General features: G+C 45.5%; 1 long non-coding RNA gene across 1 annotated transcript; it reads right to left on the minus strand.

The window, feature by feature from the left end:
* Positions 1-9779: 9779 nt before the first annotated feature.
* Positions 9780-26562, minus strand: LOC119159842 (uncharacterized). Its single transcript, XR_012894514.1, has 5 exons — positions 26189-26562; positions 24305-24406; positions 22373-22513; positions 19300-19399; positions 9780-11970 (listed from the first exon to the last, which is right to left on the minus strand). It is a non-coding gene; the product is annotated as an uncharacterized LOC119159842 (long non-coding RNA).
* Between the last annotated feature and the right edge of the window lie 804 nt (positions 26563-27366).

The following is a 27366-nucleotide window of genomic DNA, read 5'->3' on the forward strand; positions in this document are numbered from 1 at the left end:
ACTCAACCACCATGACTGCCTATATATATATATATATATATATATATATATATATATATATGACTCATCCCCTGATGAAGGGAGGACCCCTCCCGAAGCTGTTGGGAAACAAATATATTTATCCTTGTTGACAACGCTCCCGTTGTGCCATATCCCATACCTTCACAAAGACTAACTGGCCCATTGAATTATTACTCCCACTATTTATATATATATATATATATATATATATATATATATATATTCAGAACGAACACCTGTGGGTCTGGTGCATATACAGTCGATAAGCGTACCGACCGACAAAGATATCTCCATTTTAAAAGGACCCATGTTAAACATTGCAAAGCAGGTATCCCCTGTAGCTAAGCTATCCCTTTAAAAAAAAATTCTTCGGACAACAGGGAACTCACTCGCAACTGTAACTAGCTCCACAAAGCCCTAACCGAACAAAAAAGTACTTCACGAAAACTTGATGACGGTCTCCGATGGGCCAATTGTCTGTATGGCAAATATCTGATCAGTAAAGATAAGCGATTAGCACTACCATCACGACCAAACCTCGTTCTAAGGTCTTCTGCATCCATTCCTAAGGTGTATCAGAAAGCATTACAACTTATTCTCACAAAGTATTGGAGATCAAGGACCTGCGTGACATGGTTACCTAAAATGAGACGGGACGCGACTGTTTGGCAGTGTATTGACACCGTTAAGATTGGAGCGCAGCGCAGTGAGCGGGCAAGCCAGTACTTTTCGTCGTCTTCTGTCCACAGAATGGTTCACCCTTCAAGCGATAGCTGCGTAGCATTCCCCCCTGCTTGTGAAATCATCGACTCGGTGCAATACATACGCTTTCTTTAGAGGGAGTGCGGTATGGATTCAACCTACTGACGGGGACTACGTCACTGGGGGTGTTTGTAGACACTTCAGTCCGGACACCAGAATGATCTAATAGGTAACGTCTGTTACTTGTCATATGATACAGTAAAGTCTCTTGTACTGCAACTTGTACTGAAGTCAGAAAGGAAAAAGATGGCGTATGAGCCAGGCCACGTCGCCCAGTCATTATAGCGTCATATATATATATATATATATATATATATATATATGTGTGTGTGTGTGTGTGTGTGTGTGTGTGTGTGTGTGTGTGTGTGTGTGTGTGTGTGTGTGTGTGTGTGTTTGTAGGCAAGATATAAAGAAGCATGCTAAAAAATTCAATATTTTTTTATTTCTGCGCGTTTCAGCCGTGGAACGACCTTGGTCGGAGTGTACAGAAGTACGAGTGTGTAGTCGCTATTAGGGGCATGGTGACGTGGGTACAACATACATGTGACCACACAATTGAATGATTAATATTATATATATATATATATACATATATATATAATAAATTAGACAAAATGAAGAGCATAAAAAGGCATTCGTAACACTGACTATTGAGCACGATGTTTGTACATGAATGAACCAATTGTGGCATTTGTGAAGTGAATAAAGAATACTTCTTTAAAAAGTTCGTTAAATGTGCTCGTCAGGTTATCACAGAAAGTCAGGAAAGTTCGCCTAAGTATTCCTCAATACCAGATGATGCACTATAACATTTATAAATGAAAAACAAATATCTCGACTTTCGCGATATTGGTACGAATTGAAGCTTGTTTCCAATAGTGTCAGAATGGTTTTTGTCAAAAGAATGACATAGAGATAACATGTTCGTACAATGCAAGATGTGGCAAACTGTTGACGTGTGATTTGCAATTTTTAAAACCTATGAAATGAGGTTTTGGCTTGTCCGATGTAATGCATGTGACAGAATGAGCATTCAAGTAAATGTTGTTAGGCTTGTCGCAGCCAAGGTCCCCTCAAGCAATACATTGCATGCCGTTCTTTTAGCAGTAGTCGCAGTGGTCATGTGCGCACAATCTTTACAGCGTAGTTTGTTACAGGGAAGACGACAAGCATGAGCAAATAAGATATTCTTGGAAAAAGTAATAACAATGCTGCGTAGCGATCGCATGAAGGGTGAACCCTATTGACATGCCTGCCCTGTGTGCTGCACTCTGATTTTACCGGTGTCAATACACTGGCAAATAGTCCCGTCTCATTTTATGTAACATATTTGTGGTGGACGTGCTAGTTCTTCCCTGATCCCATGACGAAGCTTCGCAAAGGCCGCATCATCACGGGTCCTACCATTTCACAAGTTCAAGGAACATCTTCACCGCCTGCCTCTTCTGTGACCTCGACCTACGTTTTTCGGCCTCCTGCTTGTGATCCAGGCGTATTTTCCGGACAGAATGGCCTGGACGTAGACAAGTGGCTCAGCGTGTATGAACGAATCAGCATCGGCTATAGGTGGGAATCCACAGTAATGCTCGCCAACGTGCTTTTTACCTATGGCCCTCTGGGGGTGTGGTCTGAGAGGCACGAAGCCAATATTACCAGCTGGGGCACCTTCAAGAAGATCCGTGACTTTTTGGGGGACAGCGCTGCACGACAGATAACTGCACGAAATCAGTTGGCTACGTGGGCACAGACGTCTACCGAACCCTACGTCACGTATATTCACGACGACATCATCCTTGCCACCAGGTTGGCGAACACATGCCCAAGCATGAGAAAGCATCGAATGTGCTCAAAGGCATCACACCGCCAGGCTGAAGGCGCCTGCTTGTTTAGACTAACCACACCATCATCGATGAAATCATCAGAGAGTGCCGGCGGTGTTTTTAACACGCCAAGAGCCGCCGTTTCACGCAGAGATTAACACGACTTACCTACACATCCTCAACTTCATTGTGTGAAGCCACTCGCCAGCCACCCACCTATGACCGCGTCACCCGAATTGTTCGTCACGAGCTTGAAGCTGCCTGTCCAGCTCCAATTCAACAGCCTGTTTTCACAATCCAAGGAACTGACCCATCACAGCAATCGGTAGGCTTAATTCAAGTTGTGGTAAGACAGGAGTTCGCTAATCTCGGTCTTCCGTCAGCGTGTCCCCTGATTCTTCCTGAAGTATGCTCATTCAGATACCACTCGCCAATATCCTTTATCATTGCCCTTCCGGAACCCTACGCAATGGCGAACCACTGACGACCAGCCTAGCTGCTTTTCCTGTCATCAACCTTGACATTTTTCTCGTTATTGCCGTCACCGCTGGTCCAACCCACCCCGTCAGAGCTGCCTTATATGCGTCCCATCACTTCTAGACGTCCATCCAATCTTTACTCGCCGCCTCTTGACGAGCCTCTCTCAACTGATGCCCCTTCGTCCAGTCACCGCTACTGCCACTCCCCGTCACCGCTACGTCACTGATCCCGTTCTCTGCTACCTCGGCGCTTTTCCTCGCCAAGCTTCTCTGGACGATAGCAGCAAAAAAAAAAAACTAGATAATGCAGCCTATGAAGGTCAAGCTGCAGCAGAAATGACGCCCGGAAACCCTCTACTGACACTGGCCACGCACCACAGACTTATTGAAGTAAAAGTCGACAACGTTCCTGTGTATGCCCTTGTTTACCCAGGCGCCCACCTATCTATTATGAGCGCACATCTACGCCACCATTTGCAGAAGATCATGACGTGCTCTACGACTCAAGCCCTACATGTTGCCGATGGCGGTGCCACGGAAGTCGTCAGATTGTGTACTGCTCGTGTCAGCATAGCTGGCCGTCACACCATAGTCCTTTTTGCCGTTCTAGCGCGTTGCCCCCATAACCTCATACTAGGCCTTGCTTTCCTGTCGGCACACTCGGCTTTAATCAACCGTTCTTCTGGCACGCTCAGTCTTGAACTTCCCCTGCTCTCTGATGCCCGTGAAACGCCCGTCAGGCGCTTGAGTCCAACCACTTTTCTTTGCTTGCCGCATCGAGCTGTGACATACGTCTATCTGTCATCGACCCCTCCAGTTCCCGACGGAGACTACAACGTTACACTAACAACAGATGCACGACTGAAGCGCAATGTTACAGTGCCGCAATCCATCGTCACCTGAGTGCGCAACTGCGTGTTTTTGCCCTCGTAAATTTCTACCTCATTCCTCAAGTGCTGCCCTACAAAATGTCGCTTGCTCTACTCCCTGTCATAATAAATAATGACATAAAAGTCGTCCCTGTCACTGTTCCAGTCCAAGCCAAAGTCTGACGGTTAACCGGTTCTGCTGAAGCTATCTTTCGAAATATGATTGGATCAGACCTTTCACCTGATCAGGCTGACGCTCTCTGCCGGGTGTTGGCCTCCTGCGGTGACATTTTTGATATGTGATTGTCTCTTGGGACAGGCTAATAATGTCAAGCACCAAAATAACACTGGTGACTCTGCGCCCATCCACCTCCGGCCTTACCGAATGTCCGCATCAGAACGAGCAGTGATTCAGACAGAAGTGGCCAACATGCTAGCGAAAGACATCATCGAGGCTTCCCCAGTGGTCTTGGTAAAGGCGAAAGAAGGGTCCTGGCGTTTCTGCATTATTTATCGGCACCTCAAAAAAATAACCATGAAAGACGTGTATCCTCTTCCACATATTGACAACACACGTGACTGTCTTCATGGCGGCACCTTTTTTCATCTCTCGACCTCCGATCTGGCTACTGGCAAATTGCTGTGGGCGAAATGGTTTGTGAGAGACCTGCATTCGTTACCCCCGACGGCCTTTCTATTTCAAGGTCATGCCGTTTGATTTCTGTAACGCCCCAGCAACCTTCGAGAGAATAATGGGCACGCTGCTTAGAAGATTTGAATGGACGACGTTGATATGATCTATGGCCGTAATCCGACCTTACCACTGGACACCCTACTACCAACTACTTAACCTCCGCTGAGCAAATACGCACCTGATGCTATCACTCGTGCCCACCACGCCCGTCATATTTCCCGTTGTATGCTGTTGGCTTCACAAGCAACCCAGAACGCTCTCTTGACATCTACAATGTCGACGTTGACTTCTGATCTGGTTTCTTTTGTTTTTCTTGGTGCCCAATTTGTCGTGTTGTATTGTCAGAGAAGTTGCTGTTGCAGTACAAGAGACCTTACTGTATCATACGACGGGTAACGGACGTTACCTATTAGATCATTCCGGTTTCCGGACTAAAGTGTCTCCAAACACCCCCAGTGACGTAGTCCACGTCAGTAGGTTGAATTTATACCGCCCTCCCTCTAAAGAACGCATATATATTGCACCGAGCCGATGCTTTTACAAGCAGGGGGTAATGCTACGCAGCTATCGCTTGAAGGGTGAACTATTCTGTGGACAGAAGACGACGAAAAGTACTGGCTTGCCCACTCTCTGCGCTGCGCTCCAATCTTAACGGTGTCAATACACTGCCAAACAGTCGCGTCCCGTCTCATTTTAGGTAACCATGTCACGCAGGTCCTTGATCTCCAATACTTTGTGAGAATAAGTTGTAATGCTTTCTGATACACCTTAGGAATGGATGCAGAAGACCTTAGAACGAGGTTTGGTCGTGATGGTAATGCTAATCGCTTATCTTTACTGATCAGATATTTGCCATGCAGCTGATTGGCACATCGGAAACCGTCATCAAGTTTTCGTGAAGTACTTCTTTGTTGGTTTAGGGCTTTGTGGAGCTAGTTACAGTTGCGAGCGAGTTGCCTGTTGTCCGAAGAATTTTTTTAAAAAGGATAGCTTAGCTACAGGGCATACCTGCTTTGCAATGTTTAACACGGCTTCTTTTAAAATGAAGATATATTTGTCGGTCGGTAGGCTTATTGACTGTATATGCACCAGACCCACAAGTGTTAGTTCTTTAGTATATATGTAACGTAAGAAGGTAGCGATAGTTGGTAGAAGTAGAGGAGGAAGAAGTCAGAAAGGAAAAAAACATGCCGTGTGAGCCAGGCCACGCCGCCCAGTCATCACAGCGTCACACGAGTCGACAAAATGAAGACCTGGCCACCACTCATCAACCTCACATCATTTAAGAAGCCACCGGCAGTACGCCTCAACTGAATATCGACCACAGAAGAGGTGATCTCAGGCGCATGCAGTTACCGGCATCATGGCAGTACCATCGACAGACCTTCCCATCCCCAAGTACACCGGAGCAGCGGACGATGGACCTGTACAGGACTGGTTCGACCTGTTCGAGCTCCATGCTACCACTGTATCGTGGTCGTAACGGGAGATGGTTACGAACTTCAGTGACTACGTCACCGGTGAGGCATTTAGGTTTTACCTTATTCACATATTCTAGGACGACGAGTCATGGCGAAAAATCAAAGAGAAGACTACCCGTTTTAACGAATATGACCAAGACCTCTCATTGCCAACGATCTAGAGACAACCACACACTATCGTCAATTTCCTAAGCAGTCCTCAACCATTCGAAGGCCCAGTGCGCATCGACAACTGCCTCAAGACGAAGTGGCACATGAGTTTACTTACAGAAGGCCATGCGTATATTGGGAAAAACCCAACCGCCAAGCGCGCCTCCCTTCGACGCGAAAGACGGCATTTCTGAAGTCGTTGCTTCAGCATATGATACGAGACGTTGCTCAAGCGTCTGATGCCCTTCACTTTTCGTCTAGCATACGTGGTCCACCACCTGGGTTTTCGTCACGCAGTTCTTCAAGCGCTCCTGACGCTCCCCACTTGCCTTATAAAGGCGCCTTGCTCATGGTAGACCAGCTGACGCATGGAGAAAATACCGAACAACGCCATGACTACTCGAAGAGTGAAAATCCTGGTTTTACATCAGTTCGCTCTTTCATCGCTCACAACGCGCCCCTCACGCCTCACTCGCCCAATACGGTTGGGATAGAGCTGCGGAACTCCTAATATACTCAGCCAAGCCCAGGACCAACCGTCCTCATTTATGCACCAGAACAGCTTATATTTGAAGGTGCGGACACAGAGAAACAGCCCCAAGTAAAATCTGAAGAAACCAATCCTTTTGCAGTGTCGCCGTCGGGTTCCCAGCCACCTGAGAGCCCAATCAACACAGGAGGCTCGGAAGGATCAACTTTCAAGCACTTCCCTGTTCCAGGAACGTCCATTAAGAATGTCGTTGCAAGAGCCTCAGCAGATTTTTCTGTAAATTCTGGCACACAATCTGCATTGCCTGACACGAATCGTGACACCCTAACAAGTGTCGACTATTTGCTGGTCCCATCAACCTATATAATGTTTCTAAAGGAAGTTCAACTCGTCAGATAGTGCAACATAAGCAATGCCAACAAAAGCAACAAGAAGAGGCCCAGCAGCTAAAACGGCCACACCAACAAGGTCAACCAAGAACTAAAGCGACATCGCAAGCTTACTTGCGGCTTAAAGAATGTCGTGAACAACGGCCACCACAACCACCACCGCCACCACAACGACCAATAGAGAAAAGACTGATTCCGCATTTCAGCCATCTTCACAGAAAGAAAAGTCAAGGCACTTTTCTGCACCAGCGTTCAAGATTGTGCCTTCGGTCTAAACATCTGCGCCATCGCCATAAAAAACTTCCTAAAAGCCACAAAACAACCGCTTGTACTCTGCAGGAACACAAGCAGCGCCCAATCCGCCACGATCAATGGGCATGCAAACTGCAAGCACCGCATTTGTGTCACTCACGACGAAAAATGCGACGCTAACAAAACTGTCGATATTGCAAGGCATTCCAGCATCGTTCATTCTTCGAAAGAACGCTGGCTGTGTTTCCGTCGGTTTCCACGCCCAAAGCATGCTTATGTCATCCAGAGCGTAACAGCCAGCCTCGCCCACCAGAGCCGTACTTGATAACCCTGGATTTCTGCCCTCTCCTGTGAAGTCTGTGCAATCTTACGGAACTTCAATGTGATGTATAACTACAGCCCATTTAGACATTTTTTTGTTTGTGTTCCAGGATTGCTTGTTCATCATGTATTGTAATCTGTAACGCGAGCATTCTTTCGGTGGGAGGGGGAAGCCTGTAACGTAAGAGGGTAGCAATAGTTGGTAGAAGTAGATGAGGAAGAAGTCAGAAAAGAAAAAAAAAACATGGCGTATGAGCCAGGCCACGTCGCCCAGTCATCATAGCGTCACATATATATAAGGGTCATTATATGCCAAGTGTCCTAGACGTGGCCCTCGACCATCAAAAGTTTTGCTGAAAAATAGAGCCTTTTGGCTTTACCGTATGAAGCATTGAGGCAAAAGACTATCGAAGAAAAACTTTTAGAGGCGTGGTGCCCTCTCAGATTTCGCTACCTTTTGTTTACCTGTGTTTGATTGCCAAAAATATCAAAAATTATTCGTTGTTATTTTGCAGGCAAACTTTGCCTGCGCGTTTATAGTCAACCCTTTGAGTATCCGATAATCAAACTGCTGAACTCTTATGCTCCACTGCCTGTTGCAGAACCACAAAAACAAGAAAAATTCCTCTATGTTTACAATTTTGCAGTAAATATTCTATGACTTTTCGTGGCAAGACCTTTCTTTCCGTCAGTTTAAAGAAAGTATTTCTTCATGTTGAAATTTTAGCGGGCAAACACTTCCCAATTCCTGCCAGCGAAGATTCTCAAAGCAGAGGAATTGTGCGCTTTTTTCTAATTTGGGTAGTATTTTTTGCACTGACGCTTCTGGTGAAAAATATTTCGCACGTAGAATTTCATAGAACACTTTAGCTGTAAGAACTAAAGTTAGTCTCATCAAATCATTTTTGTTTCAAGCAAGAAAAAGAAATACCCCTACCTCCCCAAAGAGAATTTTGACGAAATTGGAGCGCATTTTTTGCGCCGAGAGAGGGCAGCATTTGCGTCAGACTTTAAGGCTTCACCGACTTCAGCCATCGCCTTGAGAGGGGCTCAGCCAGCGAACGGTCGAGAGCGAAGAGTGAGCGGTGGGACAGTGGGGTGCGAGCGTTCTCGGTTCTGTTTTGGCGTTTCACAGGAGCGTCTCAAACAAACATTTCCCGATGTTCTTGAGAGGCGCCCAGCCAGCGACGTGTCGAGAGTGCGGTGCGAGTTGACGATATTTCAAGTCTACAAGGACGCATAAATTTTCGTAACTCATAGCATGGACTTGTGACATGTAACAGACATTAGTTTTTTATAATGGAAGCGGTAGGTGATGTATTACATTTGTGGAGCTTAAGCGAAACATTTGGTCTTTTATGTGACCATCAGTTCAGCGCAAGGCTGTGCTGATCGAACTGCCATCTATTTTGATCAAAAGCTGTCTACTCAGATCAAGTTGTCGTCTGCTCAGATCAAGCTGCCGTATGCTCCGCCGTCTGTTGTCTCAGACTTTCTGCGGATGCGGGGGCTGGTTCAGAACCATGGCATATTTGGAGCAAGCTTGTATGCGCCTTGATTTATATCTGCATCGGTAGAGTGATTCTATGACTCAGCCTCATGCCTGCATATGAGTTCGCCCGAGAGGCCCCTTATTAGCCCTCGTTTTCATGAGTACTGCAAATGCGTGCAGTACAGTTTTTGATATGTCTACTTGCGTGTGGCCTAACAATGGAAGGTGACATAGAAGTTTGTGATGAAGCTGAACTTTCGGTGTTCTCTGACGAGGTAGGCTACTGTGCAGCCATGGGTAAGGATTTACTCTTTGTCCTTGAGCATGGAGGTGAGCTGAATACTTTACAAAATATGCTCATTTCATAAAAATAGACAGTTGTACAAGTCTAGATCAGTGATCGGTGCACTTGCCATAAGATGACGTTGAATAATAATAAAACTGATCTAGCAAACATGCGTATTTATTTACCTTATGTTTTTCTGAAGAATAGTTAGCGTGGGTATGTGCTCTATGTTTTTGGAGGGTTGAGGGTTGCTTCCAGATATATACTATGTGGTGCCGCTATCTGAATTTTATTCAAAATTTATCACTTTTCTCTTCCTTCAGAGAACTACACTGTACAAAATGAGGATCCTTCATCACGGAAAATGCTCAGGGTATAGTGGTACCGAGCAATTCTGTGAGCAAGAATACAACTATCTCCTTAAGAAGTAGCTTCTTCACGGAAGTCATGCTTCAGCACAGTTACCACAGAACAGTTCGTCACTCTATTAAGGCAACAGATATTATTCCGTGATCAAAATACATCAATTTTCTTCGAACAAGGCGTTCTTACGCATTCTATACGTTATTGCAACTAATACAAAAAGTGATTGTATTGTTCCACACAACAGTCTGCTGTATTGTTCCGCACAACAATATGCTGCACCACAGCTGTGCCAAGCATGCAGCCTGCTTGCAAAATATAGCAATAGAGGATTTCATTTAAGTTCTGCGTGCCTGTGAATGTGAGTTATTTGTGTGGTTTTACGGAGAGTTTTGTTGGCTGGACACGCTGTTAATTTAGTTTCTGGGCACACCTTCATCTGCAAGTTCACCCTCATATGCAACACAGGGTTCATAGAAAGATTACAATGCACTATATGTTTTGCACGGGTAGCATGATTTTGTAGAATGAATGCAGTCAATCATGGCTTGCTCCATAATGTACTTGTTTGTTATGTACACAACACCAAATTGAGCAGGAGTCCAGTTGAACTGAACTCTACACAAAAAACACAAGAATGAAGCGTGCAGCAAACAAAGGCACAAAGAGCACATGACAGGTTTATAGAGCTAATCACGGCACTGAAACGATGAAGATGGGACAGGCCGAACCTACACAAGCCTGTCCCATCCTTGTGATTTGAAGTGCTAAGCTGAACTTTCTAAAAAATGTTACACCAACAAGGCCAAACATTTACACGAGCTAGGTTCGCATAGCATCCTGCCTTCCCCCATTTTGCAAATTTCTTTTTGCTTAGCCAATCTGTACATGTAAAGATGTTCCAAACCATGTGAGAATTAATGAGTGTAAAAAGTTTACTTCGGGTTGCATTTAATAAAGTTGCATCAAAGTGTTCCCCCCTATGCAGACCGCAGTTGCAGCTTATATTGACAACAAGTCACTGAAGGTTGATCAGTTCCTAAGGAATGTACATCCTCGTGAACATCCTGTTCTTGCAAGGTAATGGTTGAAAACAACCAATATTCCAAGTCTCCCCCCCCCCCCCCCCCGATCTGTCTCCAAGCCACTCTCAAGCACTGTTTATATAGAAGCTATGCCTCGTTGTCCAGCAGTTAAACTCAGTCTTGGAACAAGCTGCCCTGGTGGCAACAGCACACTCCCCCTTTGCAGTCTTTAAACCTCTGAACTCTTTCTGCCCATTTTGTCAATAGGAGTGGCGTTCCAATACCCTAGTGTACTTTGTAGAAGACCTTCCTCTGATAATGCGCAGATGTGCGGTCCGTGAACGTATACTCCAAAGTATACCAAAAAGCACTGAAAGTTTATGTTAGGTCATCTGTAAGGTATAATGCAAAATTTGTGACACAACTTTCATGGGCAAAACAAAAAATGGTCACCGAAACCTAAAGGACGTAAAGAGGATGTTGCTTAGGTTTTCCATGCAACTCGTTTTGACACAGAGCTTGTTGAACGCGGCTGAGTGATAAGACAAAGCTGCTGCCTGAACAATTTGACTCTGGCACCTCGTGTACGAAGGTGAGAAAGCAGAAAACTTCTGGAGTCGCGGTCCACTCGTTACCATGTATCAGCTTCCAACAACCCATGCCTTCTACCTATAAATGTTTGCAAGAAAATATGTGACCAGTGGACTGGTTGAACTTTGCACACTTATTGCCAGCATATACTGAGAACAATACCTACAGAGAAGGCAAAGCTTTCATGTCATTTTGTTATTATTGGTTGTGCAAGGTCAAAGTAAACAATTTACAGTCAAGCCACAAATTCAAAATGCATGTGGGGGTAGTTTGTGTGTAAGCACTGTGCTGCGTTATCTCGCAGATGTGTGAGTCATACCTGCTACAGCATGCCAAATGAACAATGAAATTCACTACTACATACTTCTTTGAACACAACTTTGAGAGATGTATTCAGAAACATAATTGTCAAAAGTGCTAAAGTCCCGCTAATAAAACTGTGTGCATGGCCCATGAACAGCTCTTTTTGGCTCCTTTCTGTAAGTCTGAAAAGTAAGTACAAAAAAGAACTATAGTAGCAGCAGCAATTTTCAAAGTGTAAACCACTATGGTGTGTACTACATACATCACCTCTGTTCACACTACTATTTCATGAATCACAAGAGCAGTCGGTATTTCTGGACAACAGCTGATCGCATGTAGAACGAGCAGCAGAATGCTACGAAGACCTAATGATATAGTAGACAAGAACTCAATGTTAAACACACTATAATCTTACTGCAAAAGAATTCCTTGACTAGTATAACAAATTCCGTTTAATTAGTAACATGATGTGGCAGTTCAATTTTTGCAACTACTAGCACCTTTTGTTCACCCCACAATACTATGTGGGGTGAACAAAAGGTTTTTGTATTATAATATAAAATGTTACACAAAACAAAGCACATTGTAGACCACTTCAAAGGCCTACGTGTGGCAGGGAACATAGTGTAACGGCACCTTTAGAGCGAGAAACAGGAGCTCTGAGATAAGAGGATTAGGACTTTCTTGTCGTTTCCATCGCCTCAACCCATCCAGCAATCCGTCACTGTGCGTGACAGAGTGCTGGAGGGGTACACGTCGCTTTACTGATTTTATCATAGTGGAGGTATTAGCCTGATGAAGACAATGAATAATGCATTAACACGAATGGTGAGCACAAATTCAGAAGCAAGGCTTGCATATATAGTTTTTAAAATCCAATTAACACTACATGACAATTATATAGCTTATTACGGCCGGAGCTAACACGAAAAGGGGGGCCTCGAATTTGTGCCATATCTCTAAATTAAGTGGGTTGTTTGAGCCAATGTTTGAATAAAACAATTTGTAAAAGTTGTGGCAGAACCCTCGTTGCAGTTTGCTGCCTCGGTAATGAAAAGTTCTGTTGTCGAATAACAAGCTCTAACATTCGTTCAATGATTTTTTTCATCAGGTATACATCTCAACACATTCATTACAGATCCTCAACTTTAACAAATGCTTCTATTGTATAGATACTGGGTGCAAAACTTAAGCTGCAGAGGACCAGGCATTTACCAGGGGTCTGGCTGCTCAACAGTTTTATAACGCTATGACCATGATGCTAAAAATGAGTGATTCGCCAAGAGGACATCTATTTACCAGAGCAGCAAACCGCATCAAGGTTACTGACACGACTTAGACAAACGATTTTTGTTCAAACATTCAAAACAACCTAATCTTGAAACATCTCGATTGGCTCCAAGAACACACTTTCTTTCATGATTTGACTTTCATTCAAGCCCTCCTCCCCTATCATCATCTTAACTTCTGCCATAATAAGACAACTGTCATGTAGTGTATAATAAAATTTTAAGATATGAACAGTAAGCCTTTCTTCTCAATTTAATGCTCACCCATTACGGTGTTCTAATGACTTTCTTATCAGCCAAAGAACCCAGGGTAAAAATGTTTGAAGGCGTCTTCAATTTTTAGAGTTAGAAGTATTTTTATCTCTTGGTAAATGCCCTTAAACCAAACCATAAGGTTTTAATTTACAAGGGAAAATTACTCTTGTGAGACATATATGAATAACACTGCATTTCGCCATGTTTGATTTGATTACTATGTGGGATTTAACGTCCCAAAACCACCATATGAATATGAGAGACGCTGTAGTGGAGGGCTGCGGAAATTTCTACCACCTGGGTTTTTTTAACGTGCACCCATACCTGAGCCCACGGCCTACAACATTTCCGCCTCCATCAGAAATGCAGCTGCCACAGCCAGGACTCTATCTCGCAACTTGCGTGTCATGGGCGAGTACCATTTTGCCATGTTTCCTCACGACCAACATTAGCACAAATTGAAACAAAAACTACTTCGTTAACATAGCCATGAATTTTTGCTGACAAAATGTAGGGAACTATGCGAACGACGACGAAGCAGCATGAAACGGCAAGCCACAGCGTTGGTGCACGCGCGACCCGAGCTTGCGTTTGTTTTGTATTTTCGGCCTGTTGGCGTTCCTCGCTCTTCTGGCGTTCTTCGGCCTTCCAGCAGGTCTGTACGTGAATAAACTGCGTGACATCTGGTGGAGGTGTGTGGACTCCCGTACAAACCTGGAACTTCGCTCCCGTAAGCTTCCCCCTCTACGTGACACGAACATGGCCACCGAGACGCCTCTCCAGGTGGGACCTTCGACCGTCCATGTCACTTGCGGGGCCGTGTATCCTCAACGAGACCCTCCTATCTTCACGGGCTCCACTGAGTCGGACGTCGAAGATTGGTTGGCGAGGTACGACAAAGTCGGCGCAAGTAACAAATGGGACGACCCAAGTAAGCTTGGCTACGTCACATTCTACCTTGCGGACACCGCGCAACTTTGGTTTAATAACCACGCAGCTGACATTACTACGTGGTCTGCATTCAAGACGGCTATTACGGACGTCTTTGGACGACCTGCGGCACGCAAGCTTCAAGCCGAGCACCGTTTACGTCACCGTGCGCAGCAACCAGGCGAGACCTACACAGGCTACATTGAAGATGTGTTGCATCTATGCAACCGCATCAACTCTACCATGCCTGAGGAAGAAAAAAATCAGGCACATATTGAAAGGCATTGACGACGGCGCCTTTCAGATGTTGCTCGCGAGAAATCCCCCCACCATTGCTGTCCTCGTTTCCCTCTGTCAAAGCTTCGATGAATTGCGTAGGCAGCGCGCAATTGCTCGTCAAGCCCTCACGACGCCAGACACGCTCGCAAGCTTGCACCTAGCTTCCCATCCTACCGACCAGCAGCCGCTGCTTTCGACAATCAAGGACTTCGTCCACGAAGAGGTAGCGCGCCAGCTGTAACTGCTGCCACTGACACATGAGCCCACGCAAGCTTTGGCACCGGACCTCCAACACGTCATTCGGACCCAAGTCGCTGAAGCCCTTCCGCCGGTGCATCAGCAGCCACCAGTCACAACGCCTCTCACGTACGTCGCCGTCGCTGCTCGGCCTACGCAACAGCGTATGCCGTATGCTCAACCTGCCACGCCACCCTATGTCGTGCCTACAACGCCAATTGCGGCGCCGTATCCCTACGCGAGATCTTCAGCTCCATTTTACCGTCGCTCAGACGCTTGGAGGACGCCAGATAATAGGCCCATCTGTTTTGCCTGTGGTATCGCTGGACACGTCGCCCGCCACTGTCGCCGAGATCTCCCTCCAGTCGACGCCGTGGGCCGGCCAATCAATGGCGTCGTCGTCTAGGACGCCATCAAGGTACACCACTGACGGTCCTCCACCCTACGCAAACCATCGGTCACCATCGCCACGACGACGCTCCCTGTCACCTATGCGTCGCCGACCTGCTACGGAAGAGGGAAACTGATCGCTGCAGCTCCGGAGGCAACAGCAGCATACAATTCGAACTGCTTAAGGCCTCCATCTTTCTCGCCGCAAAACGTTATTGACGTCAATGTTGAGGGGACCGCGGCACAAGCGCTTATCGACACAGGGGCCGCCGTTTCCATAATCTGTGAGCCCTTATGCCGCAAGTTGAAAAAGGTGACGACGCCTCTTTCGGGCCTGATGCTCCACACGGCCAACTCGCAGTGCATAGAACCTACAGCTGTGTGCACTGCACGTGTCATTATCCAAGGTGAACTTTATGCCATTGAATTTTTGTGCTGGCATCCTGCTCCCACGAAGTCATTCTTGGATGGGACTTTCTTTCGCGTCTTCGGGCCATCATAGATTGCTCACGTGCAGAAGTTGCCCTTACACCGCTGCCAACCTCTTGTTTTGTGGATTCTCTTCCTGAACCTTACAAATTTGTCGTTGTTGCAGACACGAAAATAGCACCGAGAACATCCGCCCTTGTAGCCCTGACCTGTACGGCCGCTCCTGCCGGAACTGTTTTGTTCACTCCGTCTGGCGTATTTACCCGCCGCCATAGCCTACACCTGCCCTTTGTCGTACTCACCGTGGAATCCGGTGCTACCGCCATGCTCGTCGCGAACTCACTATCGTCGCCAGTTACCTTACTTCGCGGAGAATGTTTGGGTCACATACAAGACGTTGACCTCTTGCGCCCTCTAGAGTTCGCCGAACACGCACCTCACCTCCAGCTCAATGCTATGACGCCACCTGTGGCCACAGTGCCCGCGCCAGACTCATTCCAGCCCTCTGTTGCCGCTGAGCTATCGCCGACACAAAGAAGCGAACTCTTGTCCCTTCTTCGAGAGTTCCGTTCTGTCGTCGATTGCGCTCAACCTTCTTTGGGTCGCACAGCGAACATCACGCACCACATTGACACCGGTACTCATGCTCCCTTACGCCAACGACCATATCGAGTTTCATCGGAAGAGCGCCGTATTATCAACGAACAAATCGACGATATGCTCAAGCGTGGTGTCATCCAGCCATCGCAGAGCCCTTGGTCGTCCCCTGTTGTACTTGTGCGCAAAAAGGATGGGTCTATCCGATTCTGTGTCGACTACCGCCGGCTCAATAAGATAACTCGGAAGGATGTGTACCCGTTGCCACGCATCGACCACGCTCTCGATTGCTTGCAAGGGGCAGAATATTTCTCCTCCTTAGATTTACGCTCAGGATATTGGCAAGTTCCAATGGCTGATCCTGACCGATCGAAGACTGCATTTGTAACACCTGATGGGCTGTATGAGTTTAACGTCATGCCGTTTGGACTCTGCAACGCCCCAGCTACCTTCGAACGGATGATGGACACCATCCTTCGCGGCTACAAGTGGAACACGTGCCTTTGCTACCTAGACGATATCGTCATTTTTTCTCGTGACTTTTCCACTCACCTTGTTCGTCTTCGTGCTATTCTCACGTGTCTCACCTCTGCTGGCCTTCAACTTAACATCAAGAAGTGCCATTTTGCCACACGTCAGCTCACCATACTGGGTCACGTCGTCTGCAAAGAGGGTGTTTTCCCGGATCCGGCGAAACTCCGCGCCGTGGCCGACTATCCGAAGCCCAATTCCATCAAGACGCTTCGAAGTTTTATCGGCCTGTGCTCATACTTTCGTCGATTTGTGCGCAACTTCTCTTCCATCATCGCGCCTCTTACCAACCTGTTGACAACTTCCAAAGGCATTTCTGCTTGGTCAAAAGAGTGCGACGAATCCTTCACCGCGCTTTGGTGGTTATTATTATCACCTCCAATTCTACGACATTTTGACCCTGATGCGCCTACGGAGGTCCACACCGACGCCAGTGGTGTCGGTCTTGGTGCTGTATTGGCTCAACAAAAACCAGGGTACCAAGAATACGTGGTCGCTTACGCGAGTCGAACCCTCAAGAAAGCCGAGTGTAATTATTCCGTCACGGAGAAAGAGTGCCTTGCAATTGTCTGGGCTTTGACGAAGTTCCGCCCATACCTTTATGGCCGCCCTTTCGAAGTCGTCACGGACCATCACGCTCTATGCTGGCTATCATCGCTCAAAGACCCGTCGGGGCGCCTTGGTCGTTGGGCGCTTCGCCTACAGGAATACGACATTCGTGTTGTATACCGATCCGGCCGCAAGCACTCCGACGCTGATGCGCTATCCCGCTCGCCGCTACCGGCTGACCCAGCCTCCTCGTCACCTTCTTCAGCTGTCATAACACCAATCGACTTCACAGACATGGCATCGGAACAACGCAAAGATGTGTGGATTTCCCAACTCCTCGCCTTTTTGACTTATCCGTTCGTTAATTTAGTGTCAAGAACTATCCGCCGTCAAGCCACACATTTCGCTATTCGAGACGACCTACTCTATCGGCGGAATTACACGTCTGAATGTAGGAAGTGGCTGTTAGTGATACCCAACCGGAAATCTGTACTGCGCTCCACAACGACCCGCAAAGCGCTCACGCTGGCGCTCTCAAAACGTACAACCGTCTACGTCAGCGGTACTACTGGCGCGGCATGTACACATTTGTCCGCAAGTACGTACGCGCTTGTACTGCATGCCAGCGACGTAAAGTCCCACCGCAACGCCCTGCCGGTACACTTCAGCCTCTGCCTTGTCCAGCGCGTCCGTTTGACCGCGTCGGTATCGACTTATACGGACCACTTCCCACGTCGTCTTCTGGAAATAGGTGGATAATTGTCGGCGTGGACCACCTCACGCGTTACGCGGAGACAGCAGCACTACCCGCAGCAACCGCGAGGAAAGTTGCGTTTTTCATCTTGCGCAACTTTGTTCTTCGCCATGGTGCTCCCCGCGAACTTTTGAGCGACCGGGGGCGTGTTTTCTTGTCTGACGCCATTCAAGCGTTGCTCGCTCAGTGCAACATGGTTCATCGCCTGACGACAGCATATCACCCGCAGACGAATGGCCTCACAGAACGATTTAATCGCACTCTCGGTGATATGTTGACGATGTACACAGCTTCAGACCAGACTAATTGGGACACTGTCCTTCCATTCGTCACGTATGCGTATAACACCGCTACGCACGTGACAACAGGATTCTCCCCTTTCTTTCTGTTGTACGGACGCGAACATCGTGCACGCTGGACACTATCCTCCCATACACGCCCGACTCCTCTGAGTACACTGCAATTTCTGATGTTGCCAGGTACGCAGAAGATTGCAGACGATTGGCCCGTTCACTGACAACCAAGGACCAAGGCCACCAGAAGCTACGGCTTGACACCGGCCGACATCTCTCTACTTTCACGACTGGTGCTCTCGTTTGGCTCTGGGTTCCACCGAGCACTCCTGGCCTTTCGTCGAAATTACTGGCACGATACCACGGGCCCTACTGCATTCTCGCCCGTACGTCACCCGTCAATTATGAGATTGAGCCATTGACACAGTCTCATGACTTACGCCGTCGTGGCCGAGAAATTGTGCATGTGAGTCGCCTGAAGCCGTATTGCGACCCCGCTATAGTGACTACGCCTTAAGTCGCCAGGTTGGCTACGCTATTCACCGGGGGCCAATGTAGGGACTATGCGAACGACGACGAAGCAGCATGAAACGGCAAGACACAGCGTTGATGCACGCGCGACCCGAGCTTGCGTTTGTTTTGAATTTTCGGCCTGTTGGCGTTCCTCGCTCTTCTGGCGTTCCTCGGCCTTCCCGTAGGTCTGTACGTGAATAAACTGCGTGACAAAAAAAAAACAAAGACTGTGGTAAAAGCAAGAAGGAACAATCTTGTGTCAGTTATTTTTCTCTCATAACTCAATATCTGAGCATGTGATTTAAGGCCTCGGCTGTATTCGAAAGTTTTTCCCGAAAAAATTGTGCTGGAACAACTTCTTCCCACATTCAGGCACCAAAGCAGCAATTTCGGAGAATATTGCAAATGGTCCAGTAACCACTTGACAGACTAACATTACAAGACCACGAACTAGCAAATACTTACAGGTTAACGCTCAGACACAGTTTCTCAGGCAGCCCGACGGCTTCTGTGTGTCCATCTGTACAGCCTTCTGTCAGCCTTTGGGACAGTATTTGTAGAATGTCTGCCGAAAAAACAAAAAAAACATTAGAAACTTTTAACTTTTTCTAGCATGCCCCATCTAACCAACTTGACTTTCTCGGCCTCATGATGTAGCAGTCTCGAAACCATGCTACCCCATTCGCAGGCTCCAAAGTAATGCCCAGTCATTGTTAAGCGAAAAGTCTGACAGAAAAAGTGCCGCCATATCCACGAAGTGAATGATGATGAGTGGGCGAAGCTCCGGAGGTAAACCTGGTAAACCATGAATCCTCTGTACATTTTGCCCACTCGATTTTATTACATCGCTCCCCCTAGCGTACGTCGCCGCACTAAATCGAACGATTGCCTTCAACCAATGAGACGCGCCATATGTGACATCATTTCAATTTTATAAGATCTCGCGTCTTTCATCAACTGCAAGTACCACTTTCTAGTTTATAACATCTTGCATCTTTTCATCATCAGCTACAAGTACCACCATCTAGTAAACACTACAAGAGCTAAACGAGAGGTGGCTACATACAGGAGACGGTACCGCCATCTAGTGAACACTGCAAGAACTAAACTAGAGGTGGCTACATACAGGAGACGGTACCGCCATCTAGTGAACACTGCAAGAACTAAACTAGAGGTGGCTACATACAGGGGACGCACAGCCAACGCCCTAAGGAGCTTCGCCCCTAAAAAACAGAAACAGCATTTTACACTAGACATAAATTTAACATTCTAATACTCACTCAATAACCTATTTTTCTTACACATTATATGTATATACTTTGAAAAGACTGGGCATACAAACATCACCGCAGGTGGGTCAGGGTACTTCAATTGCCAACAATGAGAAGGCAGACTGACAGAACATATAAGGCAGTTAACCAGAGGGCCTTGTTTAAACTTATCTTTATACCACGACGTAAACCTATGCCAAAATTCTAATCATGCAGTTTAGTACAAGCACAGAAATGAAGAAATGCATCTAATGGTGGAGGCTTGGCATAGCGAAATGTGGTAGTGCATGTGTAAGCCAACCATCAAATAACTCAATGATAAAATCAAATGCTGAGCAATAAATTCTCACATAGACCATCAAGCATGACATCTTCATCGATATCTCCACTTGCCTTTTATCATTTCTAGCTCAATGTCAACTTTTCCAGTTGGTGTTTGCGGTGTCTTGACTACTCTATCGAGCCCATGTTTGCATGCTCTGCCTTTTTACCATGAATACCAACATACTAAGCAGCTCAACTCTCTTATTTGAAATATGTATACAATCTAGAATGAACACTTTGTTCAATCAATATAACAATAATAATGCCGTTTCGAATGTGAATTTCAATTCAAAAGCACTTAGGCCTGTGCCAATTTTGCCTCCTTTAAAAGTGCAACTGCTGCCCTAAAGATCAAACCCACTCAGTGCGAGGGTTGTTCACATAGTAGCACACCTGTAAGCGACGTAAGATAAATTTTAGGACTATGAAAATAGCTCCAAGTAAAAGCAAGACACGCAACTAGCAAGGAGCCACATATTACCCGTCCAGAAACTATTTCTGGTAACCTAGAAGGCTGTGGCGAAGGCCATGCACCTCGGCAACTGTGCAGCTTTTTTTTTTGAGCAAAATCTTAGTAGACTCAATCTTAATATCTACACATTGCTCTAAAAACAGCAGTTAAGTTGCCAAAAAGTAAAAGCCATAGGACCAAAAAATGCTCCACGATTAATCATTTTTAACACTTATGGATGCAAGTACATCCAAAACAATGTTTTAGGTGCACTGTTTGAGTGGGTATCAGGTAAACTTAGCAGCAAATCAATGAACTACCAGCTATGTAGCTGCAAAAGCGGAGAAAGGAGGTGGCTCTAGTGCCATGAAAAATCCATGAAGTTACTATACACAGGAAAAGCTTGGTAGATGCTGAATCGACAACAAATGCGAATTTCCGCTACGTCGGTACTTAACGCTTTTAATTAGACTGGTGACTGCATAAGTCGGAATGCGAAGTGCAGTGTGTAATAATTCTTTCAAAATTACATTCTTATACAAATTTAGAATTCAGATTCATCGAACATTTCGTGTCCCGCAAACGTTTGCTGTTGATGGTACATATTGAACATACAGAATGTTTTGTATAATGAACACATGAATATTGCCTGAAGCTAGAGACAATTTCACAGATGAGCATCGCAAAATATAAATCAACAAAGACATGCAGTGGATAAATTGACCAATCATAATTGAAATGTAAAAAGTTACTAAACAACTCCACTGTATAAATTTCTGATAACTGCAAAATTGTAAAATGTTAGCACGTTGCCACAAATATTGTGTTCACATGATGAAATGATGAAGTCACAGCCGTAAAACACACAGTGTAGCTGTTTTTCAGTTTCTCACTCGGCTTCTCCACTTTTCTCAACGTGAAGAGGCGTACGCATACGTTACCATCATCACTAGAGTCACATGGCAACAAAGCATGACGTCAATGATTGTGCAAGCAACATGCAGCCATCAACTAAGCAAGACCTCGTTGATGTGCCACTGTGTACATCAGCATAGTGAGGAAGTACTGTGCAAGACATAGCATAGATAAAGAAATATGCAGCATGCCTCACAATGACACAATCTATACGGCGTAAATTTAGGGCCAAAACACTACTTCATATTGCAGAGAGAACCAACCGACCGTCAATTTAAAATCACATCACTTCCCTAGCGAGGAGTATACACTGGTCAGGCATGAAGGGGTGACAATATTTGTTTTTAAAAATTTAGTTTCTGCGATACTCACAGAAGGCGATTGCTGGAGCACTCTGTATGAATTAGCAAGATGGTCTGGAAGGTGATAACAAGAAACACAGAGCCGAAGCTTTCTAATGGCACTTTGAGAGAATGTAAACGCACTGTGCAGAAAATTCTTTTGCAGATATGTAAGTATGAGCTATAAAACTGACGATTAACATGCTCACTCTATGCAACTTAGGAATGTCTCACACCTTTGCAAGAACTTTACTGTGGTGGCTGCCCTGCCTGCATAGGCCAGAAGCAGCCGGCCCGTGGCTCTCAGGCATCTGATCTGTTCGTTGAAAAGAACTTGTGGCTTACTTCCTTGTAGCACTGCTTTTGGGAGGTGCTTCCTGCGATAACAAAAGTAGCACAACACAATTAGGCTCTGTAAACACTCACATGAAATCCACATTGGTGCCTTCAAAAAATTTAGCTATAGACTGAACCACAGCAATATTCTTTTCTGTTATAATGGAGCACCTTATTGCTTTCCCTGGCCTGGTTTCTTGTTTTCATTCATGAGACCATCCGGCAGAAGTTAAGATTTAGTTGGGGAGAAAGCAGTTGAACAGTTGTAATTTATATACAGTATAAAACATTAAAATAATTTTGCATGATATAAGAAACTATAATTCTTGTAATGTCCCACCACCAAGAAATGACTTACCATTCTGTGACGTTAAGGTGTCACAAAATAATGGAGTTTCTGAAAAATTCTATGTAAAGCTAGAAAATTCTGCTATTAAATTGTGCTGTTACTACTGACACTGTAGCTGCAAGTGCCTGCCAAATCTACTCGAGTGCACTTAGCAAAGCTGCTTAATGATATTGATAGACAGAGAAAACCCAGTTATCACTCAGCTGCCCCATCACAGCATCACGTTGCTCCACATCAGGTTCCTAGTATGCAGGTTGCAGATGCATGCACTTTGTGGCTATGTCGTACCACAGTGAAGGTGATCGACATCTGCTCGGATTACGTGAGCAGCTGAAAAATGCTTCATTTTGCAATTAGCTGTAACAATGCAGTATTGCTAGCTACCACTCGCTTCAACATACACTTACAACAAATTTTGGCACCAGCAAAATTTCGCAGTAAACACAAGCTTCTGAACACAGTATTCAATGTACCAGCTGCATTCTATATTTTTATATCTAGATGCATAGAACGTGCACACAAGCCAATAATTGCGCCAAGTAGAAGAGTTCATTTTCGGTATTTTAAAAAATCTATAGACAAGAATCAGGCACATCACTCAAGCATGTTGTTTAGCATCAGAGGTGAAAGTGTGCTTGCAAACATGCACAGAAAATTTGCAATTGATAAAAAAATCGTAAAAACTAGGTTTATGTTTGACAGAAACAAATCGCATACAGTAAAGACAGTCCAAGACACTGCACTAATAAGGTTGTAAATTTCAAGGTGGCTCACTATTCTTCACACTATGCATGAATTTACAAGAACGATAGCAATGCTTGCTGCAAGAAACAATAAAGTTTTACAGCTTTTTCGAAATTCCACTTGCCAGTACCCCATTCTACAGAAAGGCAACAATTTGCGAAACCAAGTCGCGTTTCCAGACGAAACGCACTCGCCATGGTGCCAAATAGGTGGAGTATCTTCTACAGCATAATTTATTGGAACGAAAGACTATGATAACAATAATTCCTTATTATAGCTAGCAAGAGCCTTTCTACTGTTGTTTATTTGAAACAATTTGATTTCAGTGGGAGCCCACATAATAATGAGCGCAAAAACACAGTGACTGGTGCAGAAGACTGAGGCGCAAAAAACATAACGTGAAGCAGGAAGAGCAGGAGAGAAGCTTCAAGTTATGTTTTTTGCGCCTCAGTCTTCTGCACCAGGTATGCACCAACTAGCCCTAAAACAAGTCCTTTTGGAACACAGTGACTGGTTGTGCAGCAATTTCCAACTATGCTCATTCATGGAAATCATTGCACTTCTTCCTCAAATAAAGGTTGCTCATAATTAAAACTTTGGCATGAATAATGTTACGTTGGTAGGTAGCATACAACCTGATGTTACTGTATACACCCTAACCTATTTTGCAATAATTTCACTTCGACATGTCTAGCTCAAAGCAACACTGTTCTTCAATACATGGAGCTTTGTACATTACCTTTGAGTTAGCCACAGATGCTGAATAAGCACCTCTTTTGGGATGCTTGGCTCACCATGTGATCAGCACTGCACAGTTCGTCTGGGTACTTCTGCTTGCTACCTGCAGTACGCAGCAAAATAACTTAGGCATTCAAACAAAACAAAGCAAGTATAGCAGCAGCATTTTGTCTTTGAAGATAGAGAGGGGGGAGGGGTAGTGCAGCATTGTTATTCATAAGTTACACACACACATGCAGTAACTGTTTTAGTTTGGCGCACAAACAGTATAAAAGAGTGAAAATGGTTAGAGGAGTCAAGCGGCCGCATATTTGAAATCCTCCAAAGAAGGCAGAAACACTCACTTAGGATTTTACAGTATATATTCTGTGCCATCAATAAAAAGCAAGCAAAGTGCTGAATTTCACTGACACTTGCACACTATTAGGCCAATGTGAAACGACAACGTATTGCACTCGCTTCGCTGTCCAGCTGATGCTTCCGAAATTTCCTTAAGTTGCACAGACAGCAAGGTGGTCTGGCCAAATTTAGGTATACCTATTCCAACAAGTATCGCTGGCTTTAACTCCAAATGACAGCGCCAAATGAGGTCATTTATTAGTGACATGCGACTAATGCTAAGTACCTAAGCGTTTCAATAAAAAATTGCCAGTATATTTCAGTTTCATGTTCAATCTCTGTTGTTGATTTTTCCGCGTGTCACCTTTTCTCTGATGCTGGGTATCAAGATAACGGCAAAATATATTTAAAGTATAGTATTACAGTATATTTACCAGCAACAGTCATACTACTTATACCAAGTAGTGCTAGCGATATCACTGCAAAAATTCAGAGCACTGACAATGGCATATCTCAGGGACCTTCAAAGTCTTTCATTGAGCTGCAGTTAAAGGTGGCAGCCGCTAAATGAACTTTGAACCTCTTCTTTCAGAAACAGGGTGAGCTGCTTTTCTTCGAAAAAAGTTGTCGGCACAAGGTGCGGATATTGACGGAAGTAGATATAGCCCCGGCAACGGGGACTATATTGCTCGGAGTTGGTGTGCCGGCACTCTTGCCAAACCGTTACTGCGAAGGCACCTTCTTCGTCCCTTTTTGCCCTATGAGCATGGAAAGCGCCCCTGCTAACGCGCTGTGCATCCATCGGGGTTGCTCCAATCAGGCGATGTATTTCGTATGGTGTTTTCGTTTTGTTCTTGCTTTAATACATATTTTCTTGATAGCAAAATAGCGAGAGCCGCGATGCGCCACAGCATAACTTACTGGCGCCCAACTGACACGAAAAAATTACTAACGGACACTGCGAAAATAGCGAGAGCCAAAAGGACAACAAGCTGGAGGTAACTTAAGCAACTAATGCTGGCTCAAGACCTGCAAACGTTAAAATAAACGCTGCCGGCAGAATATGCCGCGATAATATCCATAAGTGCCACAATGCAATCAGATACAGCCCAGCTGTCACACGCCTGCTAATCAAAGTGGCTTGTTTATCTACACGGAACACGCCAACTGAACTTCGGTCGTGTCGCCTGATAACGCAACTGCATCGAAAAAGATGGGATGCGAAGTTTCTTCGGTCACTTACCCGGGATGTTGAGGAATTTTTGTCAAGTATAATGCAATGTGCTTTGTTACACGACACGTGACAGCAGCTATCGAGCCCACACCTCTAAACCCCTGGTATGTAACTTCACGGTCAGGGGCACGCGACACCGTTGCACAGAATTCGCAAGTACGCCGAAGCCGCGCTCACAAAAAAAAAAAGCCGCTTTCGAGTAAGCCTCTGTGCGACTTCAAAGCAGCGTAAAACTTCAAGGCATGAACATTTTGACGGCAGTCGAACAGGCCGAGGCGGGAAAAGTTCACGAGAGCTTAAGATAGGACTTACCTGACAGCAAAATCCACAAAACTTGTTCGCTGGTCAGCTTGGCGGGAAAGCTCCGACAAAATGGTGACTCGAAGCAGTGATGTTAACGACACCTTGCTCAAACTTCTGGTGGCATATTGTTTCACTTTACGCAACCACGGGTTAGCCGATCAGAATAAGACAACGAATACACGTCTTGGTGTTGCAAATCGACGTTGAACATGGTCGTTTCTAACGAGTCTTCGACCGCGACGTTCCGCCGTGACAAGCGCGCATGTTGGCTGGCGATCGCCGCGCATGCACGACCTTGATGCGCCGCGTCATGGAGGAAGCGCCGCGTACATGCATCACGTAACCACGTCGGAGAGATGTTATCGCGAGCCGGCCCGCCGACGCACGGCCGCCTGGATCGCCGCGCGATGGTGAGTGTTCTGGTGTCGCAAAGGGGCCCACGCTCTGAGGAATTTCTTGTTGAAGCAATATTGAAACCATGCTTTGCGGTTTTGATACAAGCTCGGTGTATTCGCTAAACCTCCAATGCAGTACAATAATCTGTGTACTTGAGAAAAGACAGTTCGTAGAAATTATGAGGCTGTCGTAGTTAACTTTCGCATGCAAAAACATAAGTACACCATAGAATTATACATACCCGCTGTTTGACTGAAGAGATTAACTTACGCATTTAGTTGTGCAAACACTTATACGTAATTTCATTTGCCTGCAATTCCGACCACTTTTTTATTGTGAAGCGAATAAAACAGAAAAAAAAATCTTTCTTACCGAGAATGAAAAAAGAAAAGATTGCACACCAGCTTTGTTAATTTCAACGCAGTTGTTTTTGTATTTATTGTTGTACGTGCAATCTGACAACTCTGAAATGCGTGATGATAGGACATATGCATTGTCACATCACAGGGATCACAATAATTCAAAAATTCCCGCAAGCTCATAAAAACGCTTGGAACCCACCATTACATTGATACTGGTTTCAACAGCATATTATTGATGATAATGAGATGAAACCACCAATATTTATATGCTCTCTTTGGCCAAACAAACTGCTTACAATAATGCCGCTGTGCCGCATTATCAGTTATATCAAATAATTGTGGCTCCTGTGTGGTCGTGCCAAAAAAAGAAGGGGTGGGGGGTAATGCGCGTGGCATGTTCTCCTCGAAAAGAAAGAAGAAAACGAGACA

The sequence above is a fragment of the Rhipicephalus microplus genome, chromosome 3, assembly GCF_043290135.1.
Source record: "Rhipicephalus microplus isolate Deutch F79 chromosome 3, USDA_Rmic, whole genome shotgun sequence".
NCBI classification, from domain to species: domain Eukaryota; kingdom Metazoa; phylum Arthropoda; class Arachnida; order Ixodida; family Ixodidae; genus Rhipicephalus; species Rhipicephalus microplus.